This window comes from Lepeophtheirus salmonis, chromosome 13 (genome assembly GCF_016086655.4).
Source record: "Lepeophtheirus salmonis chromosome 13, UVic_Lsal_1.4, whole genome shotgun sequence".
Classification (NCBI taxonomy): domain Eukaryota; kingdom Metazoa; phylum Arthropoda; class Copepoda; order Siphonostomatoida; family Caligidae; genus Lepeophtheirus; species Lepeophtheirus salmonis.
Window position 1 is genome coordinate 31,500,601 of NC_052143.2, and position 23,891 is coordinate 31,524,491.

Consider the following 23,891-nt stretch of genomic DNA (forward strand, 5'->3'; position numbering starts at 1 on the left):
AATGATCAAGATATCGTATTTTTATATATTTTTTTAAATATGAAGTACTTTCAATATGAATATTTGTAGCTATATTAATAACAGCAAATTCAAAAAGGGTATATTTCACATTTTGAATGTAGGGTATTGACATTTTTACTTATTTTCTAGACATACTGTTTTTAATATTATATGATATATTAGAAGATTAACAAAAGGATTTTTTTACACACTTTGAGACTCGTAAATCTATTCTTTATTTTTAAAAATATCATTTCGTATAACTTAAGTTTTATGAAATTTTTCTTGTTTGGACAACAATGACAGAAAAAATCTATCATAACTTTTTTTTTATATTGATACTTAATTGTAAAGTAATTTTGAGTAATTTTTTATTATTAAAAAAAATTATCATTTTAAAGGAAAGAATTGTTCAGAAACGTAATAAAAATATATTTCCTGTCTCCATGCCTTAAAGTGGCAAAAAATCATTGTCAATATTTTAAAAATTATATTTTAAATTCCATATTTGGGAAAAAATTAGTTTCATACATCAAAGTGAAAGCTATAAACAATAGCTTATATTCTTAGATATATCAAATAACCCCAAAATTTGAGTACTCTATTTTAAACTTTTTTTAAAAATTGGTTTTCTGTTTATTCATCACATATACATATACGAAGCAATTTAAAGACATCAATCACAAAACTGTGACAAAAAATTATTTATTCTACCTGCAACAATTTTTCAAATTTTTTTAAATGGTTTTTCATATGTTTTGAAATATACACGAAGTATGTACCTCATATTGGTATTCAATGTACATTTGTGAATATATATCTAATACATAGTATTCTTGTATTAAATGCCCTCTTAGAAGGCTTTAGATACATTTATCCAAGACTGTCTGGGGTATACAACAGTAATACCCAATTTTCTACTTCATGTTTATCTTGTGGTAGAACAATTTTTTATTGCTTATCTATAAATAAATAGAAACATATCTATTTTCGAAAATTTAATTACATTGACTTTGCTAATATAAACCCTCTTCAAATTAAAAAAAAACTCTAACTTTTTGCCAAAATATTGCCTAAATTCATCAAAGAAAGTATTTATTCCTATACATATGAGGACTTCTCATTTTTCAAATGTTTTTCCTTGAATTTAAAGTATATTACCATGACAACGTACAAAGACTAAATTTACTTTTTCGTCAAAATGGAGTGTTTACTTTGATATGTGTAAGTGGGATATTTTTAAATATTCATAATTCTATTTGATTTAATATATCAAAATTACTCTTATAAATAAATAGTGTATCATACCTGTGACCCTTTTAAAAAAATAATTTTTTTCCGATCAATACCATGTATAGTAAAAAAATTGTATTATTTTCCCAAAAGATGGTTTTACTAATGAGTATATCGCTTGATATATGTGCTATCAGTTTACATTTGAAAGCGTTAGAAAGGTAAGATTTTGTACTAAAAAAAGGTATTCAAAAAGTTTCATCATTATTTCAATGAGTATTGTTCGAGGGCGTGTCAAAGATGGACACCAAGAAATAGAACATACGCCAATTTTACTGTTTTTCTTCGATAAAGGTAAAAAGGCAAGCTAGCTGGCTGAAATTTTGATTATCTTTTGTTTGCCAAGGAGATGAACATTAATGGAAAAAAATTAAGAAGACAGAGACCAAAAGTGCTTTATTCCCATAAAGTATTTTCCTCCAAAAATGTATAGTTAATTAAAAATAAGTATGGACAGAGAATTACTCAAATTTTTCTTCACAATATTTCTTGTAATTGGTGTACAGTTGATCTAGATATGTTTAATTTATTACAACTTTTTCATAATTTGGTATGTGTGAGCAGCGTGCATGAGATCCGTAAGCAAATCGTACCACGCTAATTGGAGCTCTATAAAGACATTATTAACTGTAATCAATGTTGGGTGATTACAAAGAAATAATGCCCTTTATTATTGGTTGAAAAACTTCAATAAAAACCACAATGGAAGCAAAAAAGCAACAGGTGTAGATCTTCTCCGTGCCCATCATTCTATAAAGGAATTTGCTTACATTGTTAATTGCTCTGTTGAGCTTGTATTCAAGCTCAGGAGGCTTATCAACAGCGGGTTGAGCCCCTCCAGAAGAACAGGAAGGGGAGGAAAAACAAGATTGTCAGTGAAAACTTGAGCGATATAGCATTGGAAATTAAAGCTTCGACAAACAACAGTAAAATATCGTTTACCAATGACCTTAAAGTTATTGCAGGGACTCTGAGGAACGTAGTCAATGAGTTGAAGACCTTTTCTTATGACCATAAGATCTTAACAACTCAATCTTGGTGCAAGGAAACCCACCAGATTTCTGGCCTCCCTCATTACCGTATTTTCGCTACGGCCCTATCGAATTTGAGGCTTTGTTGGGAGGAAGGCCAGGAAAGATCCCCAGTACAATGTTGATTACTTGAAGGCCTCCGTTGAGAAGGAGGGATCTTATATGTCTTATGACTAGGTTTATCAAGGTTTGCAAGACATTCGGTTCCAATGGGGAGGTCATGGTGGATGCATAAGGGGGACATTTCAATAAATAATTGTTGATATAATGATGTACTATTTTTAGAATTAAAAATATACTCCCAACACTATATACAAAATGTTTTTGATCTAGTATATTTAAATCTTATTATCCAAAACATTATGGTTTGCTTACAAAATGGTATTTGACATTAAGAAAATTAAGAGGTGAATAATTTTTTTGTATATAACTTTTAGATATACATATCCTAAAAATAAGGTAAAAATTCCGTTGTTAAATTAAGACATATTATTATTTCAAAATTATGTTGTCCACCCATGTGAAAATTCAAAACATAAAACATACAAATATTAGTATGACAAAAAAATGAAATTTTATATACTTGAAAATATGTGAAAAATATATTGCTTGGTTATTTGAGTTGGAACCCCATTAATTGCTCTATATTTTTACCCACTAATAGATATTTCTATCAAATTAATATCTGGCAATATTCGGATTAGGACTATAAACAAACTTTTTTTTTAATGTTGAAAGTACAATATGCTACAGATGGTGGAAGATACCATTGCTCATTAATGATAGAGACTCTCAACCTAAAACAATGTTTGATAAGTCAAAAAATGGACAAAACAAAATGTGTCGAATATACATATTAATTGACTTGAAAGTGTAGGTAAAAATATGTTTCAATTAGATCGTTATAAGATACTTTACTGCATTTTGTAATTCTTTTGTTAATAAAATTGCAAAAAGAGTTGTTGTGTGAATTATATATATACGATTTATTAAAAGATGCAATTGCTAGAAAATAAATTACCACCATTGTGTCTAAGAAACAATGAATTTTAATCAGCTTTATGAGCCATTCCATAGCAACTCCGTTCCCCTTAAATTCACATAATAAAGGCCATTAAATAATATAATCATATTTATATCTTATAATGGCTTTTATAATATTATGAAAGATGATAAAGTTATTGAATATTCATTATTATATACGTGGTGCGTCATCTCAAAAACATTCTTAAACACAAATCAAGGCAAGTAGAAACTCACAATTTATTATTTTACTTCCTATATAAGTACATACAGCCCAATATTATATTGGCACATTTGAGTCAATTAAAGGCTTAATATTCAAGTTTGAGGGACAAGTTAAGATACCCAAGAATTTTCACCATAGTTTCAAACCTTTATCTTTTAAGAGATTTATGCCAGATACGGCCCCTTTCAAATAAAGCCTATTAATTTATCATTCCTTTATTTTGGTAATCATTTTGGCTATTTTAAGTACAATTTGCGGGTAGTCCGAAGCGTTAGTATATGTTTGTTTTTAGATATGGATAATCATTTATTGCAAAGTATAAATGTATTTACACTGAGCTTTAAGAAAAACTGTTTTAGCTTGCTTTTGTATTAACAGGTAAAAATTGATAAAATATATAACTAGCCAATTTACATTTACATATTTAGCATGTGATCATCTTAAAGGTTTGAAGCTTTGTATCACAATTATATGTACAATTTTTTTTATTTCTGTTTTATGAAAAAAATATATATTTTTGAAATAAATTTATTTAACATGTGTCAACACAAAAGCAACCTACTATGATTTTTCTCAAATTGAGTGTAGATTACATTTGTATTCTTCGAACAAATTATTCTCATTAACCCATGGGAGGACCTGCAAATTGCACTAAATGTGGTGTGAAAATTAATTAAGGAACTGATATATTTTATCTGTAAAAGACTATATTAAATATAGATATTAAACTTTATTTAACACTTTGGGGTATTTTAAATCATACCACAAATTTGAATACAAAACATATAATCGACTCAAATATGTCTATGAAATATTAAAATAGATATATTCATAAATTCTAAAAAAATTGAAATTTTCTCCTTCTTTTTATTTTGTTCAATACTGTTTTTATACTGACCCAGGTTGTATCAAAAAATGGTTCACAAGGCATTAATTTGGGGGGGGTTTCAACTCAAATAAATGTTTTGAAAAAATCCATAAATCGTACATTGTAAGAAAATGTCATTTAATACCACTTTTAAACATATGTTATGTTAGCAATGATTGATGAATTCTTCCTTTGCACCTAATGCATATGTACCCTTCAATTTATACGATAATGGTATCATTATATCCTATGACAAATATATAAAAATATTTCTAATGCAACAAATACTTGACTCATTTTATAGAAGAGGAAATTAAATTCATTCAAAATTAGTTTTTAAAATATTTAGAGAGAGAATATTTGATAATAGTATAGAAAATAAATATTTTAGTATCTTTTATGAAGTATTTTCTTGTGACGTCAGTATTGTGGATACCGACCTTTTCGGGGGCTAAACAAAAAAGTTATATAACAATAAGTACCATTTTTAGATAATAGTAAGGAAAATAGTGAGATTTAAGTCCTGTTATTTGTTAGTTTCAATTTGACATCCAAAAATTCACTGTCTATCAAAATCTATCACCTAAATGCACAGTTTCTTTAAAATATGAATTTAGAAATTATTAAAAATATAGCGAGCGGTTCATAAAAATCGAAGCAGGTTGAATTTTAAAATTTAACAAGATATAATTTATAAATTAAAGATAGAATTACAACAAAATTAATACTATAAGTCGATGTGTGTCTGAGTTCTCTTAATCATTAATGTAGCCGCCCTTAGTGGCACAGAAGGCTTCCAACCCGCAGTGGAAGTCTTTGCACCCACTGCAGTTGAAGTCCTCTGGTATGGCGTCCCATTAATTACAGATAGTGGATTTGAGGGCCTAGACATTTCCTTCCACATACACCAAAAAGGTATGGTCAAGAAGGTCGCCATCAGGCTATTGAGGGGCCAAAATTGTCAAAAAAGAGTTCAAAAGACCTAAAAAAAACTCATTCAAAAGTGTCTTGCAACGGAGGAGATGGGTTTCTGTCATTGCTGTTGTGAGTAGTACCCTCTACACCCTCACAAGGCTCTTTCCACCCACTTTTTTGATAGGTCTTTGGACAATATGATGTGAAACCCCGTGGTCTCTTTCATGGGATCTCATAAACTTGAGGAAATTGGCCTGTTCTGTTTTCTTTAACTCCTCTGGATTCAGTTTTGCCTTTTTGACAGAGCCCTCCTTCCTCCCTTTAGACTTACTGACGCTGAGTTGATGATACTGGAGAGGCCAAAACTTCTTGGAGTGCACCAATGGAAAAAAGTGGCATTGCCTCGACTTGTACGTAATTTTACGTTATTTTATTTTGTAACTTATTGTTTATGCTTTAATATATGGAAATATGAATTAGTTTCAATTGCTATTACTGATTATTCAGATTTCAATGGACCACCATATTACTTCATAATTTTTCTTGTACCGGTCATTTTTAGGACCAGTGCTCAAGTTTAGTTCGGCACCATCCAGTCTATTTCCACTTGTCATTCCTTAAAGAAGGTAAAATCGATCACTCCTCACAGTTTTCAGGGTGTGCTTCCTTTCTTGAATTATTCCGTTGTATAATATAATGAATTGTAAATTTTTTTTGGGTTATAATCAAAACATGAATACTTTTAGCAAGGTATGTGCATTAGGACTCTTATTACATATCTCATATATATTTATTTTTTTCGTTCTTACACTTAAATACCGAAGCAGTTCCGTAAAATATATACATAAATAAAAATTTGAGTTTAAAATTAAAGCTTCAGGTCAAGATTACATCGCAATATCACTGAGATTTATAAAAATACGTCAGTAAAACTGTCAATAATCAATACTCTCAGAGTTTAAAAAAAAAACGACATTCACAATAAAACAAAGATAATTTTAATGAAAATAAAAAAACAAGCCTCAAATTTTAATTTCAGATTGTTTTAAAATCCTTTTTTAAAAATTTTAACTAGTGTCTGGAACTTGACGGAAGGTACTTAATTTCTTCTCCAGACAGAAAGTGCAGCATATCTTGCTACTGCAGCAATAAAAATTGCTATCAACTCCTGAGGATGTAACACAGCATTATTTGTTACTCTGTTAACTATTAAGGCTTCAGAGTTTAGTAAAGCAACGTCAAAAGACTTGTTTTTTCGGATAATACTCCTCTGTTCCTTTTGGAAATCACGTACAACACCATACTTATGGAAACATTAGTATTGGCATGTTGTAATCTTTTATATTTATGTTTATAAAGGACTTTAAAATAGCCACAGCGGGACAATACACAAAGGCATGTAGAGTGTCATTAAAAATAAATTACAAAAATCCTTGCATGACATCAAATCTAAAATTATTGCAGTGACGATTTCGAATTGAGCAATTAACTTACTGCCATCCTTTTTCAGTTTTTTAGGAGCCCTCTAAGCTTGAGTGGGCCCCAAAAACATGCAGTAGCATGACAAAATAAGAAAAACGTTATAATTGCGGTATCAAGAAAAAACAAGTTAAAACCAATGTGAGATATTTCTATAAACTATACTTAGCTATATTTTATATTGTTTTAATCCTCCTTTACAAGCAATAACTGCCTTGACACCCCGGCAAACTGATTGGCAACTCTTGATAATGGATACAGAGTCAATGGAGTACCTTGCTCTCATGATGGTTGCATCAGAGTGAATCCAAATTTGGATAAGAGGTGTGACAAACATTTGTTGCCTTAAACTCAAAATTCCAGGAAGTCGATATCAGGGCTGGAGGAGGACCACATGGAGGCAAGCCAGAAATTAACTATTTTAATGCTGCAGAAAGTTTGGTTGTTTTGGCCGTAATGGACCTATTGATCTTGTAGGCCGTGCAGATGGAGATGTCAATCGGCTCTGCAAGTTTCTCGATACTGTCATCAGCGCGGAAAATTATTGTTACACGAACATTTTAGACTTAGAGATATGTGGCGAAAACAAAAATTGTTTATTTCTATTTCAACTGTCGTTTCGTTGGGCAATAATGAAGTATCGTAATTAGAAATAACAAGGATTTAATAATATTTAAATGCTACCCTTAGTTTTGAGTCTCGCCCCAGAACAGTAAAAGGAAGCTCAATAGTATTATTAATTAGTGCTTCAGTTTTAACAATATAATTCTTATAATCAAATAAAATATTTTATCAATTTCGATGGAAGTTCTATTTTATTTATAATTATATTATGCAACACTCATAACTTTGATACAAAATCTAAATATCCTCTCTTCTTCTTGCGTCTTAATTCAAGCTTTTATTGAAACAATAAAATAATAATCTCGTCATAGGTAATTTCATTATTATTTTATTTCCAAATACCACTATGAATTTAAAGGGGGGAAAAGACATAATATAATCGGAATTATTAGGGATATATAAAAAAGGCTTATTTAAATATATATTTATACTTACATCTCTGTCTATTGACATTTATACTCGTTTTAAAATATAAAATGTGCTTATTTTAATGCAAGATCATATAAATTTACATACACTTATTTCATAAAATTGGAATGACAAAAAATACTCTTTTTTATTCAAATTTTTAGATCGTATCACTGCACACTTTAAATTAAATTACCGCTCTAAAGATACGACAATTTACCCGGTCATAGCTCTACGAGTATTTGACATATTTTGAAATTGAATCTCCATGAATGATTTTTTTAATTTTATAAAAGCAACAAAAATAAAGATTCGCTGAAACTACAAAAGTTCAATTCGCCTTAAGGGCTTATGAGGGCACAGTTTCAGAAGTGACGATTAAGGTAATTTTTTATAATAACATGAAGATGTATTCATACCCCTGTGAACTTTTCTTGCTTCCTACTTCTGTACCTTCTTTTTCAAATTTAAAATACTTTACACTCTACTCCATTATAGAGAAAGAAGTTGTTTTCACCTACTACAACAACCTCAAGCAGCTCAAGACCGAGATCAAGTTGGCATGGGCCAACTTCTTTGAGTAGCTACAATGTTATCCTTAAGACATTGAATGCTGTTGTTAAGGCCATAGGCGATTTTATTAAGTAAAATTAATATAAATTTGAGGTTGTTGAACAAGTTTTTAAATTATTTATTTATACACTACACCTGAGCAGTGGCTGACCCAGCTATTATGACAACCTAGGCAAACCTCAACTACCTTTTCCAACCTTAAACGTAAAATTGACAGAAAAAATTACAAAGGCCCCACATTTATTAGGACCTGTAATTCGAATAAATACTAATAATCAAAACAACTAAATAATAAAATAACTTTTTTTTTAAATCATATATAATTATATTCAAAGATTAAAGGTACTCAAGCACTATACTCTAAACGGTTCTATTAGTAACACATCAAATTATGAAATTTAAATACTTTCTTGTATTTTCTCAACTATGTTTTTACTAAAGAATTCACCAGCTTCGTATTAACTTCTAACTAAAGGCCCAGATACTATATAGAGAAATCCGAGCTCTTGACCCACTTTCTTCCAATCTCCAAGCTTTTCGGGTGTTACATACTCTTTAACTTTTAAATGTCTTTTTGTAAGCTTTATATACTGTACAAAAGTTAAAGAGTCTATATTTGCATTTTTTAAATCCTCCATGGTTAGCCAAATCCCCTCATCCGTTTCTCCAAGTCCCAAATTATGGATGACTTTGTCATTAAATTGGGGACGGGTATCTTTGCAGCCTCTAGAACAGTAAGAGACTGTAGTATTTTGATCTTGGATCTCTAACAAATGGAGTGAGTCGCTCAATGTCTCAATATTATGTGCAAAGACATAAAAAAGTACCAAGAATACGAACGAAATCCTCTTTGCCTCCAAAGTCTGGAGAGAGAACCTTCACCATGAGTTCAGGCTTTACTTCTTTCTGGCGCCGAACAGTTTGCACCATATTTTCGGGAAAAATCACAAAAGCCACACATATACGAAGACAAATATAAATACTCTTACAAATAAATACCAATAATCAAAAAAAAATTGTAAAGTAGCATTATTTATGTAATTTTGCTGAATAGTAAAAATCCTTCAATAAACAAATACTATACAATAATATACATGAAATAACAAACACATAACAGCAAGACTCTCAATTATGCCCCTATTCTTTTTCTCTTCGTTGATGCAAAGTAATTGCTTATATTATTTATGAGATCTATTCAGCAGCTGTATGATTGATAGTGATGATGGAGAGACACGTTGGGCAGTTTTTTTAAAGCTGATCTAAGCTTGAGCTTTGAATAGCTCCTCTTGGCGTCAGCAACAGTGGCAGGAAGTGTCAGACCAAGTTTGGAAATTTTGAAATATTTCAGAAAGTTCCCTTTCTTGGACAAATATCAGTTGCTCCAGTAAATTTATGGTTTATGGTGACAAGTCAGGCAAGTTGTTCAGCTCCTGTACCAACCGACTTACATCCAAGTCATATCTTTCCGTAAAGTATAGTTTTCTTTTTGAAAATGAAGTGTATTTTACATGTAAATGAGTAATTCAAAAGCTAAAAGAAATGAATGAAATCAAATACTTTTATTTGCAGGTGGTCATACCGTCCTTGGTGCTTGGCTACATCGCCCATATTAAGAACGTCTTCTGCCAACTTTATTTCATGGTTTGGAATAAAAAGAATTGTTAATTGACATTATTCTATTCTAAATTACCCTACAATTAAAGATTGAATCCCTGTAAAAATGCTATGAAATTGTGATGGTCTTCTGTAAATTTTAAACTTGACATGGGAGAAAATTATTAGAGCGATGCGCCCTATACATAGTACGGGGCTATAAGGTGGTCACCTTATTTTCTCCCTGGAATGAATTATATATATAAAAAAACTAACATATTGTCAACTATTTCCCTATTTACTATCTATTTTTACTAAAGCTGGAATCTTATTATGAAAAGAGATGCAGGACTTACGGATCTACTCTGGGTCTATTTCATTCCAGACTTGTTCACTACTTGCACGTGTTGACTCCAATTTCTTCTTTAACTTCTACGAGAAGTTAATATTTTTATCTATAATGATTAACTAAATATTTTTGCATCTGCCATCTATCTTTTGAATTTTTCAATCATCTTTCATCGCCTTTTTTTACAAATTAAATTGTTTTCCAGGGTACTCCAATAATAAGCATTAATTCAGTTTGACCTGCAAGAATTAAAGCTGAGAACTTGAGTCTTGTACCCCACTCTGATGTCATTCATAGCTGAATTAAAAAATATTAAATGTTTGGCGACAGCTGATATTTTATTGATACTATGTAGTAGTGGCATCACTTGATCGCCATATCTAATATGTTAGTCTATTTTTTATTTTTGTGTTATCTCACATGGAATCGAAAAATAATCTTATAGATCAGTCTAAAATTTAGCCTGTAGACATATAAAATAACCAAGAATGTTCCTATGATATTGGGCCTACAAGGTCATAAAGGGTTTGTTTTTGAGCAAAATAAGGCTTTATTGTCCATTGCGCTATATCTATCTCTTCTCTTCTTACTCAATATCTTTCTACATCCATCTCTCTGTCTCTTTTCTTATAACTAGTTATCTACTAGTTATCTACTAGTATATACATAAAACAAACAATTTTACAGAAGTAATTATATATCTGTGTTGATAATTTTTGTGGCATCGGAGTTTTTTTTTTAAATCCGTCACTTACAATATCTAACGTTTAGAATTGTGCCAGTGTGGACATTTTTAGTTTCTATCAGGTACATATGTGCCTTTTTGGGGTGTGCATTGTAAAGTATGAAAACCATAAATCTTTTGTAAATTAACGACTTAAAAATGCAAAAAAAAAAAACATTAACCAAATATAACTTTTGAAACCTTTTTGTTAATGCATGTTTTGTAACAAAAACACTGTAGTTGAATTTTTATTATTTTTACTTTGATTTCAAAAATGTATTTTAAGTGCTTAACTAATGATTAAAGGAACCAACAATTGAAAACTTTGCTTTGTACATAAATAAATAAATGTAGAGGAAATGTGGTTAATAATATTTTTACTTTGATAATGGATTTGATCAATAAAAAAAAATTGATTTATGAAAAAAAAAAAGAAAGAAGGTGCATTGCTATAAAATTAAATTAATGACTTGAAAGGCGTGAATTTAATAATAAATCATACCTATAAAAAAGTTTGACGTGAAATGTAAGAAAGTAAATCAGAAACTCGCAATTTTGTATAGTTTTTATTTTAAAAAGGGAGATAATGATACTTTGATTGAGAGATACAAAGTGGGGACCCAAAACATGCAGTAGGATTTAATTACAATATAATTGCCCTTATTTTTCATCACGAGGTTTCAAAAGGGCAACCAAACGACAGCTGAAACAAACAAAAAAATTGTGTTTATCTTGAGTGTAAAATGTCGATGCAAAAACAAAAAAGGGATTCGTGTGCGATTTCTGTAATAAATACCAATAATAGTCACAAAAAGTCAGAGTAAAAAAGAAACTACCATCTTGAGTCAGTTAGGGAAGGCATCAAGTTGGCACTGTCTATCTCCATACTCCCTAATTACAGAAGCTTTTAGTACATCCAAATTAGAATGGCTTTTTGCAGACCTTGTTCTCCAAAATGAACCAGATTTTTAAATCCATCAGATTCCAATTTGGACTGGATGAAGGCTAAAGTTGTTGCTCTAAAAGCTACGGTAATGAGTATCATACAACTTTCGCATCATATTAGACGTGTGTGAGTGAGTACGATACTGTTGATTCGTATACATTTTTTACCTGAAGTAGGAATTAAAACATGGCTGGTGACTTTTCTCCAAGATGGTACTCACGTAATCAATGCTCTTAATTTTGTCCCCATAGGGTACAAAGAAAGTAGTAACTTACCAAAACGCCAGATGGGCATCTATACCATCACTGACTCTAGTTTTTGCATCCAATAGATTATACAGGTTAGTTAGACCTTTTATTGACCAAAATCCGATCATGTTGTGGGATTGATAGAGCTTCAATGGAAAAAAACTTAAGCATTACAAAAAATCATGTGTACCAGACTTCAATAAACTGATAAATTTCTTATACCTCTTTACTTTTTTTTCTCTCGTATTTGAAAAATGACCCATCCATAATTTAAGAAAATTTTGTTAATAAATTTACCAGTAATTTTGTTATATATATTTTTACAATGAGATCTTTGCATTTCTATGAGTTATATAGATATTTTTTTTAAATATTTAGGGTCCATCCTGTATTTACTAGGTATGCGCCTATGAATTGAGACTTTCGGCTATTGGACCCTAGGTGTTGCCAGTTAGACATTATAAGTCGGTCCAAAAATCTAAATGCTTATTTCGACATGTGTCAACAATATTTAACTAACTGTTTGTATAGTATCATTCAACAACACCCCAATTTTTTTGATTGTAAAAATGTCTAACTTTGTGCCAACAAACTACAATGTGGGGACATTATTTATTTGATGTTACCACTTGTAGAAAAACACTTTTCAACTCCATCAAATGCTTGTGCCAGCTTACAGTGAACATGTTCTAAGCAGAACACAGTGCTTCAGGTGGTTTGAAAAATTCAAGTGGTTATTTTGACTTGAGAAATTAAGAGCACGGCCGGCCACGGGAAAAGTTTGAAGACACCAAACGGAAGCATTGTTTGATGAAGATGATGGTCAAACCGTTAATGGTGATCGCTACCAGCAACCAATTTGGACCGTGTTATACGCCAAAAACGCCGAAAATATGAAGCCAGGCAACACAAGGTAATTTTCATTGATGACACTGCACCACTGTATTGCTCTATAGCCACCCGCCAGCTTGTTGAATCCTACAACTGGGAACCTCTTGCTCATGTGGATTACTCACAGGCCTGTCCCCTTCCGATTATCATTTGCATCGATGGGCCAACCACTCAATGATTTACGCTTCGATTCTCACGCTGAAGTCAAAAAATGTATCGATAGCTGGTTTGCAGCCAAAGAAGAACTATTTTTTTGGAAAGGCATCCATAAATTCCATGAAAGATGGTGAAAATTTGTGTCTAGCGAAGTAGCATACATGGAAAATTAAATTTGTAACCATTTTTTCACAATAAATGTCCAAAATGAAAAAAAAAGTCTCACCTGGTACTTCTCTAGGAACGACCAAGACGCGAACCTAAGCACATTGTGTTCATTCAAAAATATTTCCTGAGCGTGATATCTATTGAGCCACTTCGTTCCAGCTCAAACTGTAGTTTCTATGATTGACATACATACATCATTATCAAATTGTTTTTTGCATATATTTGCCGTTAAAAGAATTAAAGAAAAATGTTCGAATTTCCATCATAAAAACAAAAACTATAATGCAATGTAAGACAGAAAAGTTGACAATCAATTACATTAAATTCATTTATTTATTTACAATTTTGTTCATTTTCAAATATTTACGTCCTCTACCAGTCAAAAATTAATTTGTAATTTTGTTAAAATTTAAATTAAGTTTTCGAAATAATTTAATATAATTTAAAATGTTGAAAGAAAACTGAATACTTTCTTATAGGGGGAAAAAAACACAAACCAGACTATCTTTGGAACTAAAGTCCCTATAAAAGATATATTTATATACAGTAATCATAATATTCAATTTGATAAAAAAAGAAAGATAGAGTTTGAGCAAATTTTAAATAAAAAATTAGTATCTGTTAAATGGCGATGATGTAGTAATTGGTGGGGATCTGTATCACCAAGTATGTAAGCAAACCAATAATAAGTAGACAACACGTACGCCCAATGAAGTTATGTAAGTAAATGGCGTTTGTAATCCATTTTAAAATAACAAAAATAAGGTTACCAATGTTTGTTTGGAAAAAAATATAATTTTTTTTTCTAAAAAAATTCCCTGAGCTGGAACAAACTATTTTATAATAAAAGGTCATTAGAGAAACCAAATGTTGTGCAATTTAAAATAAAACTATCTACAATTTATATTTCAATCCTCTTTTTTTTTAATAGCATTGCCTTGATTTTTCAAAAAGCTTCCTATACACTTATCTAGGTACTTCAAAGTTCCTATATATCCTTTAAATCATCCCACATATAGTATTATAGTATATAAAAAACCCAAATTCGTTTAGTACAATCTAGATGTTTTGAGGAAATATATATCCATAAATACTTCCACAACCTTTCTGAAACCCAGAAAATATTAAACGAAGATAACTTTGGAGCAACAGTACAATTCTATACTATTAGATTTTTTCATTCTATGCGTTTTTGTAAGCATTTAAAATATAATAATGGTGAAACTTGTCTCTGTTATTAATTTGTGAAATAAAACAAAGATTAGTTTGTTTTTGTCAATGGTTGAAGATGAATATGAATTTTAACTAACCTCTTTTATTTCCAATCAAACGCTGTTCAAAAGAGAAAAAAATTGTGCAATTGTAGGTTTAATATTGTAAAATAAGTCTTTTAATGATAAAAGTAAAGGGAACAAATACATTTAAAAAAAATTGTCTTTAACTTAAAACTTCGTAGATTTCAATCAATTTCAAGAATTTCACAGGTTTAGTTATTAGTAACTAAGTAAGTACAAAGCTAGCTACAAACCATCTCGTTCAATTTTCTTTCGGACAATTTTCTTAGTGCCGAATTTTATATGTACAAAATCAAGCCATTATATTCTTACTACCAATTTTTATTTCACACCAATACCACTGGCAAATGATTATTGGAGAATAATATAGCATTTACAATCAATACAGTACACACATAAAATAATTAAATTCCGTGAAAACAAATAAAATCCCCACTAGGAATAATAAAATATTTGAAAATACAATTCATAGATTTGAAGTTTTGGCGATTTCTAATTAATGTTCTTAGAAATTAATTAGTAAAAAATAATTGTAGAAATAAACAAATATAAAATTAGCAACTTAAACACACGCCACATGTCTCTCATTTATTTTCCTAGCTAAGGACTTCTTTAAAATTAAGTTTATCCACCACAACCTAGGGCACTTTTCTTGGGATATAGCATCCAAGGGATATCTTTTTCCCTGCCATTATCTGAAACTTTGTCAGCTATTGAACGCTATCCTGAAAGCCACATTTTGGCTGTCTGGCAAGAAACTATATGGTAATTCGTGCTGCGTTGTTGCTCTCCCAATATTTTGGAGAATACCCTCTGCCCGGACTCCTACCACTTCCTCTATTCTTTTGTACTCCCTGATGTCGTGATCTAATGTCTGCATCTCATTACAGTGACAACCGAGGCTCCTATTCATTTCCTTATTTTATATATTTCTATAATTACTAACGAAAGGAAACATTAAATATAAAAAAAAATATTTTAGAAGCAATGTTTAGTGATACAAAAGTTGTTTGAAGCACATCACGAGAATTATTATCAATGATGCATATCTTAAAGGAATAATGTGAGCAGCAATGACCTTCTTGGAACATTCAGCCAGAAAATGCTCCTTTCGAAGTTTTATATAAAAATGCAACAGTCATTCACCCACTTATTTGCCCAATTTATCACAGGCATACTTTTTTAACCCTTTTCAGTGGTCTAGAAGTACCATGATTAAAGGTAATTTCGATCTCTGACGGAAAATGAATAGAGGAACACTGCCATTAACGCTTGATTGACTTTAGAATTTATTAATAATAATCATGCAATAATTACTACTTCTGGTCTGGGAGAGGACTAAAGAAACTTTTACCTAGATTAATCAAGCACGCTGTTGTTATACGTATTTCACAACTTAAACACCCACAGAGAGTTTCACAGATATTTAATTTAAAAAGTTCGGAGTTACTTTTGATAAGAGAAGTTGTATAATTAATTTTGCACATAAATTTAATTTTTTTGTACCAAAGAGTATTAACTAACATTCTGTAGCAAGAAAAAAGGAACAATTTTCCACAATCACTACGAGTGAAATAAGTTAATTTTTCGGATCCGAAACTTCCTATGGCTTTGAAGGTGGAGGCCATCATCAGCAAATTGCAGGTGATAATATATGCTTGCAGATGCAACATGAACCCCATTCCAACAAAATTAGTAGGTGTAATCGATAATGAACTGGATGGTTTGTCAAATTTCTTCGACAATGATCTTTCATTAGGACTTTTAAATATTTTTATTATATTAATAACAAAAATGTTATGAAGGCTATGCCCATTGGGCTTTTAAAAAAAAATTATACCTACTCATATAAATAAAAATATAATATATACTTTTACGAGCAACAACTGCCAATAAAGTATTTTTTTTACATCTGCATTCACACATCTTTAATATTTTAAAAGTTATCTGTAGGGGTGAGAAACAAAGTTTCAAAATATGTTTAATTTTATAGTTTTATAAATTTATGAATATTATTTATAAACTTTCATTAGTCATCAAAAAATTGCATTCCAGTGCATACAACTTTCATATCTACTAAATAATATCTTATAAATGAATAAAAGAAAGTATTTACCTGATGGGTATAATATAAAGTTTCATTATATTGAAGATGTTTAACTGCGTCTATTTATTATATATTTTATAAATAGAATTAGTTGGAATCCGTATCTCGAGGGTTTTGTCGATTTTTTTTTTGGTTTTTACAGAGTACAATGTATTATACATAGATTAAATTGACCATATCTGGAAATAATTATATTTATGTTATTATAATTAGATATGGATCTGTTTTACATCATTTTATATCTACATAAAAAAGTATGAGCATACTTATCAAACCAGAAAATCACCCTACTACAGCACTATTGGACAAAGATATGCATGTACTACTATATATTGTGGAATAATTACTATAGGCTATGATAATGAGCTATACACATAAATGATAATATCTGGATAAAAAGTAATTGAAAGTCAGTAAATATTTTTGTAATTTAAAAAAAACTCAAAAAAAAGAATGCTTGATTTAAATGGACGTCGCATTATGTGTCTTTTTAACTGCAATAGTATGTATAGACCCTAAGATTGATAAAAATTCTTCTCCCCTATTCTAAACTTGGATTTACTCCAACACGCCATCAAAAGCAATTACAAAAAAAAGTGACCCGTGTGCAATCTCCTCCGCGGCCACTGGCAGTGCCTAGAAGTCTACAGAGACCATTGGTATCTTTATCCTAACTCCCTTCAACATCAAGAAGTCTAACAGCACCTTAAAGCCAAGAATAATAATGATTTCTGAGCAAGAATATTGCTGACTTCGGATCTACTTCAATGTGGCTCTCCTTCAACCCTCACCTCATATGGGCTTTTCTTTTTTGGGGCGTCTTGAAGACAAATGTCCCCCAAACCTCTTTTCCAAATCTGGATTTCCTCCGAGGTCCCATCATGGTAGAACGGTACGGCATGGACGCGGTATTCATCGTCAAGAGCTGTCATTGCTGGTGAAGGAGGACATAAATAATATAGCTAAATATGATATTTAAATATATCACAAATTTGTTTAAAGCTGTTTTTTCTTGATTCCATATAAGTTGCGTTTTTCACATTGAAATTAAGGACATATATCCTGAAATATCTGCAATGTTGATTTTTAATTCTTCTATTATTCGAGCAAAGACTTATACTTAATACGTACAAGTTATTACTTTATACTTCGATATTCCCTTCCAAAGAATTAAATAGTAATGAGAGCAACCTTGGAAAATTAAAAAGTGTGCTTAAAAAGAAAAAGCCTTTCTCACTTTCTAGAATATATTTTGAGTACATTTGTTTATTGATATCTACTTGTTAGTGTTAAAAGGCTGAGTAAAGAAAACTACTATCTATTTGCTTACAATTGCATGCCAAACATAAAAAAAATAGTAGAAATTAGAGTCAATGAGTCAATTAATGCCAACAAATGGCTGAAAAAATTATGCCCAAACACTAGTCATTTTTTTTCTTTATTACACTCTAATTAACGCTTAAATTATAATACAATTAAAAAACCATATTAATGTAAGATATAATTATATTCTTCACTGACTTTTTATATGCGAACGATTGAGTTTTCCTGTTGTTGTTTCCTCCACCAAACCCCCCATCCCTCTTCCCAACCACCACCACACCTCAAAAGAGGAGAATGGAAGATAAAATTTTATTTAAAAAATAAAGGAAGAACGCCCACTGCACTAAGCAATTACACGAAGATAATTTCAACTAAACAATTTGCACCATACATGAATCCAATAATAAAAATACACAATCCCGATCACAAAATTCCAATTGCATTAAATGAATTCAATGTCCGGCCAAATTCCCGTTAATTTAAAAACAATATTCAACATTCTTTGCTTTCTACTTGCAACTACATAGCTCACTTGAGTTTCTACAAAAGGAGGGGGTGGTAAGCCACACTACTATGTGATAATTTATAATTATCATATAACTAGGTTGTGAAATAATTAGTGTCGGTTTTAGAGAGAACAGGCTAAATATTTTGAAATGAGTAAAATTGAAGGTTAACTATTGATTCTTGTTTACTTTCTTAGAAAAAAAATTGTTTGGATTTATTTATATTTTTCAATGGAATATTATATGTATATTATTCTTTATTTTCATAGAAAATATTCATTAAGTATTAAATTAAGTTTATCAATCGTCCACTTTTGCAAGTGCAAGTACTAAACCAACAATAAGGACATTTCGTGAATCTATAAAAGATTAGGACGTAAAATAAAAACATGTCCGGGAAATGAGAGCGATTGGTCACCTAACATTTATCATCATTTTTTTATTTATTTTTCAGGGATTTGCCCTCTCCACTTTGTCTGGAGGTTCCAGTACATAGTATTTGAAAGTATTAACCTATATTTAATTTTAACCTTGAATTAGAAGGACAAAAATGGCACTGGGTTCCTAGGAGTAAATTAAACGTTTTAATTCCCTACGTAAGCAACTGATTTCAAACTGAAGACTTACATATTCATTCATTCTTTGCAAGTTTCTTAAGGCAGAAATTATAAGAGATTAAGTGAAAATATGAAAAGGTTATTATTGAAACCCCCAAAATAATGACAAGAACTTAATTTCATATATAAACGAATTAACAACATGTTAGAGATCAAGAGTAGCACACTTTTTGTAGTTATTAAATAAAACTTTTATTAAGATTAACAAATAATATTTTAACAGAAATATATTAACTTTTAATTTTTAGTTGTTCATAATAAATGTTGTTTATTTTAATCAAAGAAAGGATTTTTACTATTTTGAGTAGTGGACCCTTGTACATGTTATATGCATCTTAAAGATTAATGATTTGTTATTTAAAAACAAGAAAAAAGAAAATAATTTCATATATTTAAACATTCCCTGGATTTTTTTGTTTTATTTTTTCTTTATATTTTGATTTGGCTTTCTAAACCATTATTAAAAATGTATTTATTAAAAATTGAACAAAGTCTTTAAAAAAATTGATTTTTACACATTACATATTTTAAAAAGAAGTTTCGAATTAACATTTTCTGACAGCTGAAAACATGAAAGGAATAAAGATTGTTTTATTATTATTAGATATAGAAACAATAAAAATGTATACTTTTTAATAGAACACGAAACGAAAACACACATTACCCCTTCATTAGTGGACATCATATTACTAACGTGGTTAGTGAATTGTGTAAAAATGAAACCCAAAAAATTTAAAACAGAAAACATTTGAAATTAATAGTTACATCATTTTAATTATGAATCATTTCTTTAAACTATTATATACATTTTGGATTCTGAAATATCAATTTATGAAATATTCATCTTATCTGAGTCTCAACCACTTTAAAACCTTGATACCGGACTCATGAGAAAAGCAATTAGATGAACACTTTCTTTACACAAAAAATGTATTTACCTGGTTCCTTATCTTTTAAAGACTTGAGCTTGATTTAGGTGATATTGAACCCTACACTAGTCTCTACTTGTTATAAAATAATTATAATATATACTTAATCATAAACGATTAAGTTGAATAAATAAAAATATTCTTAACATGAACTTAATTGAACAATGAAAACGAAATTAATTAAAGTCGAGATGTGTATCCTAGATATGAATAAAATATATTTATGTATATTAGATATATGCATGACTGAGCTACTTGATTTTTTCAATTTATATCTTTAATTATATGGTGTACTATGTGAAATAAATTTTCCTAAATCAATACTCACTGAAAGAATACTCTGATTAATATTTATATATTTATTTGTAATTTATAATATTTTTGCAAAACTTCATAATGCTTTATATGAAAAAAAAAACTTAAAATTTTCTGGTCCTAAGCAATATTTTTATTCTTTTTAACCACTATAATTGTTTGTCGTCACTATCTTACTTTTTTTTATCTTTATTCATATTATACAAGGTGTGTTCAAAAAGTAAGGTGACTCATCAAATTTTGTACTCAATTTCTTGTACACTTAACACGAACGTATATTTATTATTTCAGCTATATAATATGTTTAGTTTGTTTGTGAGAGGCTCAACAGTTAGAAGTACTTTGCAGGCTCGGCGATTTTTTGCTTTTGAAAAACATGGATAATATTTTGATAAAATATAAAATGAAGTACTTCGAAACACTTAGAATGTTGAAAAGTGTCATACGGTAAAATTATTCTGAGTAATAAAAAAGTTTATAAGTAGTACAAGCTATATTCACCGGATTTGGCCCCATGTGACTTTTTCTTGTTCCTAAAGCTAAAACCTATGAAAGGACAAGATTTGTAACGATTGAGGAGATAAAGTTTGCATCGCTGGAAGAGCTCAAGCCTACACCAAAAAGGATTTTAACAAAAGTGCTTCGAGGATTATTTGAGGTGGATAGATTTAAAGGGGACTACATAAATATTGATGAATAAAAGCTATTTCTTAAAAAATACATAGTATCTTTACCTTTTGAACACACATTGTAGTTATATATACGTACGAAACATAAAATAATATAAAATGAATTGCTGGGAGAAATTGCATTAGACCAGGTTAAATAAGCATTTTACCTTAAAATTAGACATCCTAGCCAACACATAAACCTAAAAACAATCTTACATTTTAATAAAACGAGCACAAAATTATCTACTAAATATTTGACAACATAGTAATCAATTCATTGGTCTCCCTCGATCAATGCGTTCATACCTCAATTATTTTTAAAGTAGAAACTTATAGACTGAATCTGACACTTTATATTTGACAAGGTAAATATCATGATCCCAGGAGTTACCTTCCATCCTTGGTATTTTCAAAGAAAAAGCACCATACTTAGCTACAGAGTAACAAAGTATGGCTCTAAGTTTTATCTATTGATTACCTCTCCATATTTCAATTTATTGCAACAAGAGCTTTGGGCTCAAAAGAACGATATGTTTTGCCCGATTTTCAGAGCTTCTTTTCTTTACATTGTTGTCAAGTTTTACTCTGCAAAAACAAAAATATACCTATCAGCTGTCAAATGTTTCCGCTTTTCACCCCCTCAAAATCAGTGTTGGGAATGTTGAGTGCTATAGTTCGTTATTTTGAAGCTGTTTACCATTCCCTATAATTATTGAAGAATATTTCCAAAGTTGAAAAGAATTGTCTAACTAACAAATGATTCTGGACATTGTCCCCCCACTCCGTTTTTTTTTTTTTTTTTAAATTAAAGGTAGTGTGATATAATAAAGGTAACGCCGTGTAGTAAATAAATAATTTACTCGAATATTTTTTTTATTATTTTAACTTTATTTAAACTGACTCTTTTACAAAGTTATTATTTATTGTTTACTTTTACATATATATATTATATACTTCAAAAGCTCTTCAAAAAATTGATAAGAGTCATCTTATCCCTTAAGCTTATTAATCCATATTAATCTAAATGATTCCGAAGAAAATTGACTTTCAACATGCTTTCACATGAACAGAAGAGGAGTTGTGTGGAGTTGAGTTTGTTGAAAGAGGGGACTAACTCTTTCCCTCTGATATCATATGTATTATTTGATAATGACGTTTCTAATCCAAAAATCTCCCCTCGTTTCATATTTTGAAAAATAAATATACTTTTGCTACGTACTCTACATATAGATGTATTTAGAAAGGCAATTACCCTCATTTCGGACATTTTCCCCTGCGTCTTTGATTAAAATTGATTTAACGTTGATAAAGTAAATACTCATTTTAAAAGAAACGTGTATCCCTGTTTTTGATTTGATACAATCTTAAATATAAGTGACTATTAATGTACTGTTCTCATACTTATGGATAGGGTTGTAAATCCTAAGCATTTGGGAGTGTGCAAGTATTTTTTTTATTGGCAATCTGAACCGAGATGAGAATTTTATTTTTTAACCTGTTACTATTATTTTTTCATTTTTGAGAAGACAACGTCGAAGTAGCATGAAATAATTTCCTAAACATGAATTTTTCTTTTATCATTGTTATCATTATTTTTTTTTGTCTTGAAAAGATAAAATGCTATCTTTTATTATGTGGAAGAAGTAGTGGTTTTGTCTCTTGTAGAGTATGGGGGAGGGCGGGGGGGGGGTTACTGTTCCATGTATCTTGACCTCATCATCAGTCCACAGATCGACTCCAAGTCCCTCACCTACCCCCCTCTCCCATACTCCATAAGAGAGAAACTCACAACATTTTTTTAAATAATAAGAAGATAACATGTAAGTTAAACGTTATCTTTTAAAGAATGAAAAAATAATGATAACAGCTTTGAAAAATAAAAACTCTAGCTTAAGAAGTTACTTCCTTATAAATATAATATTGCAAAAATTTAATTTCAATTTTCGGGTTACAAGGTATCCAATTTCGAGATAAAAAGAGGTAATACGACGTGCTGCAAACTTATACATGTACCCAAAATTGGTTTCGATACTAAAATCTATCTCAGGAACCACATCATTAATATGCCAGTCCTTATTTATTTGGTCCAGTCCAGCTTTAGGCCAGGTCCTAGAACTAGACTGTAATGAATAAATAAGGTCGGGCAAAACACTAACTGATAGTCCTTGGGACCTATCCTTAAGACTGTCAGTTTTTGAGACCGGTCCTTAGGACTGTCAGTCCTTGGAATTATTCCTGAAAAATTTGATATAACAAAAAAAGTACAACACCCTCAATGGCGATTTATCCTAGTTTAAGGATGGATTAGTGGTAGTTAACTGAATGGGATCGATTGGACTGATCCCCAGTCCTCTGTCCAAAATAACAATCAAAACAAGATTATGATTATAAAGTGTTTGTAAAGTGAAAGTAACGCTTAGAATTTTTTGTGCAGTTATAAGTCCTTTGAAGACATAAAGTATAATGGAAGATCGAGAACTGCCTATGTCCTTGCTTAATATAGTGCATAACCTATTTCTTCATCTCACAGCTGTTCGAATCTAATTTTAATGAAGAGATATGACAAATAAGCTGCTCTGCTTACAAACATTCTACAAGTTGCGTGAGTTACCA

At 30.2% G+C, this 23,891-nt stretch overlaps 1 protein-coding gene and 1 pseudogene across 1 annotated transcript in view; one reads left to right on the forward strand and one right to left on the reverse strand.

The window, feature by feature from the left end:
* The window catches only part of LOC121128379 (uncharacterized), a 235,776-nt gene that overhangs the window by 137,306 nt on the left and 74,579 nt on the right, over positions 1-23,891 (forward strand). The gene's annotated exons all lie outside the window — the stretch shown is intronic.
* LOC121128378 (uncharacterized) lies at positions 8,839-9,370 on the reverse strand (annotated as a pseudogene).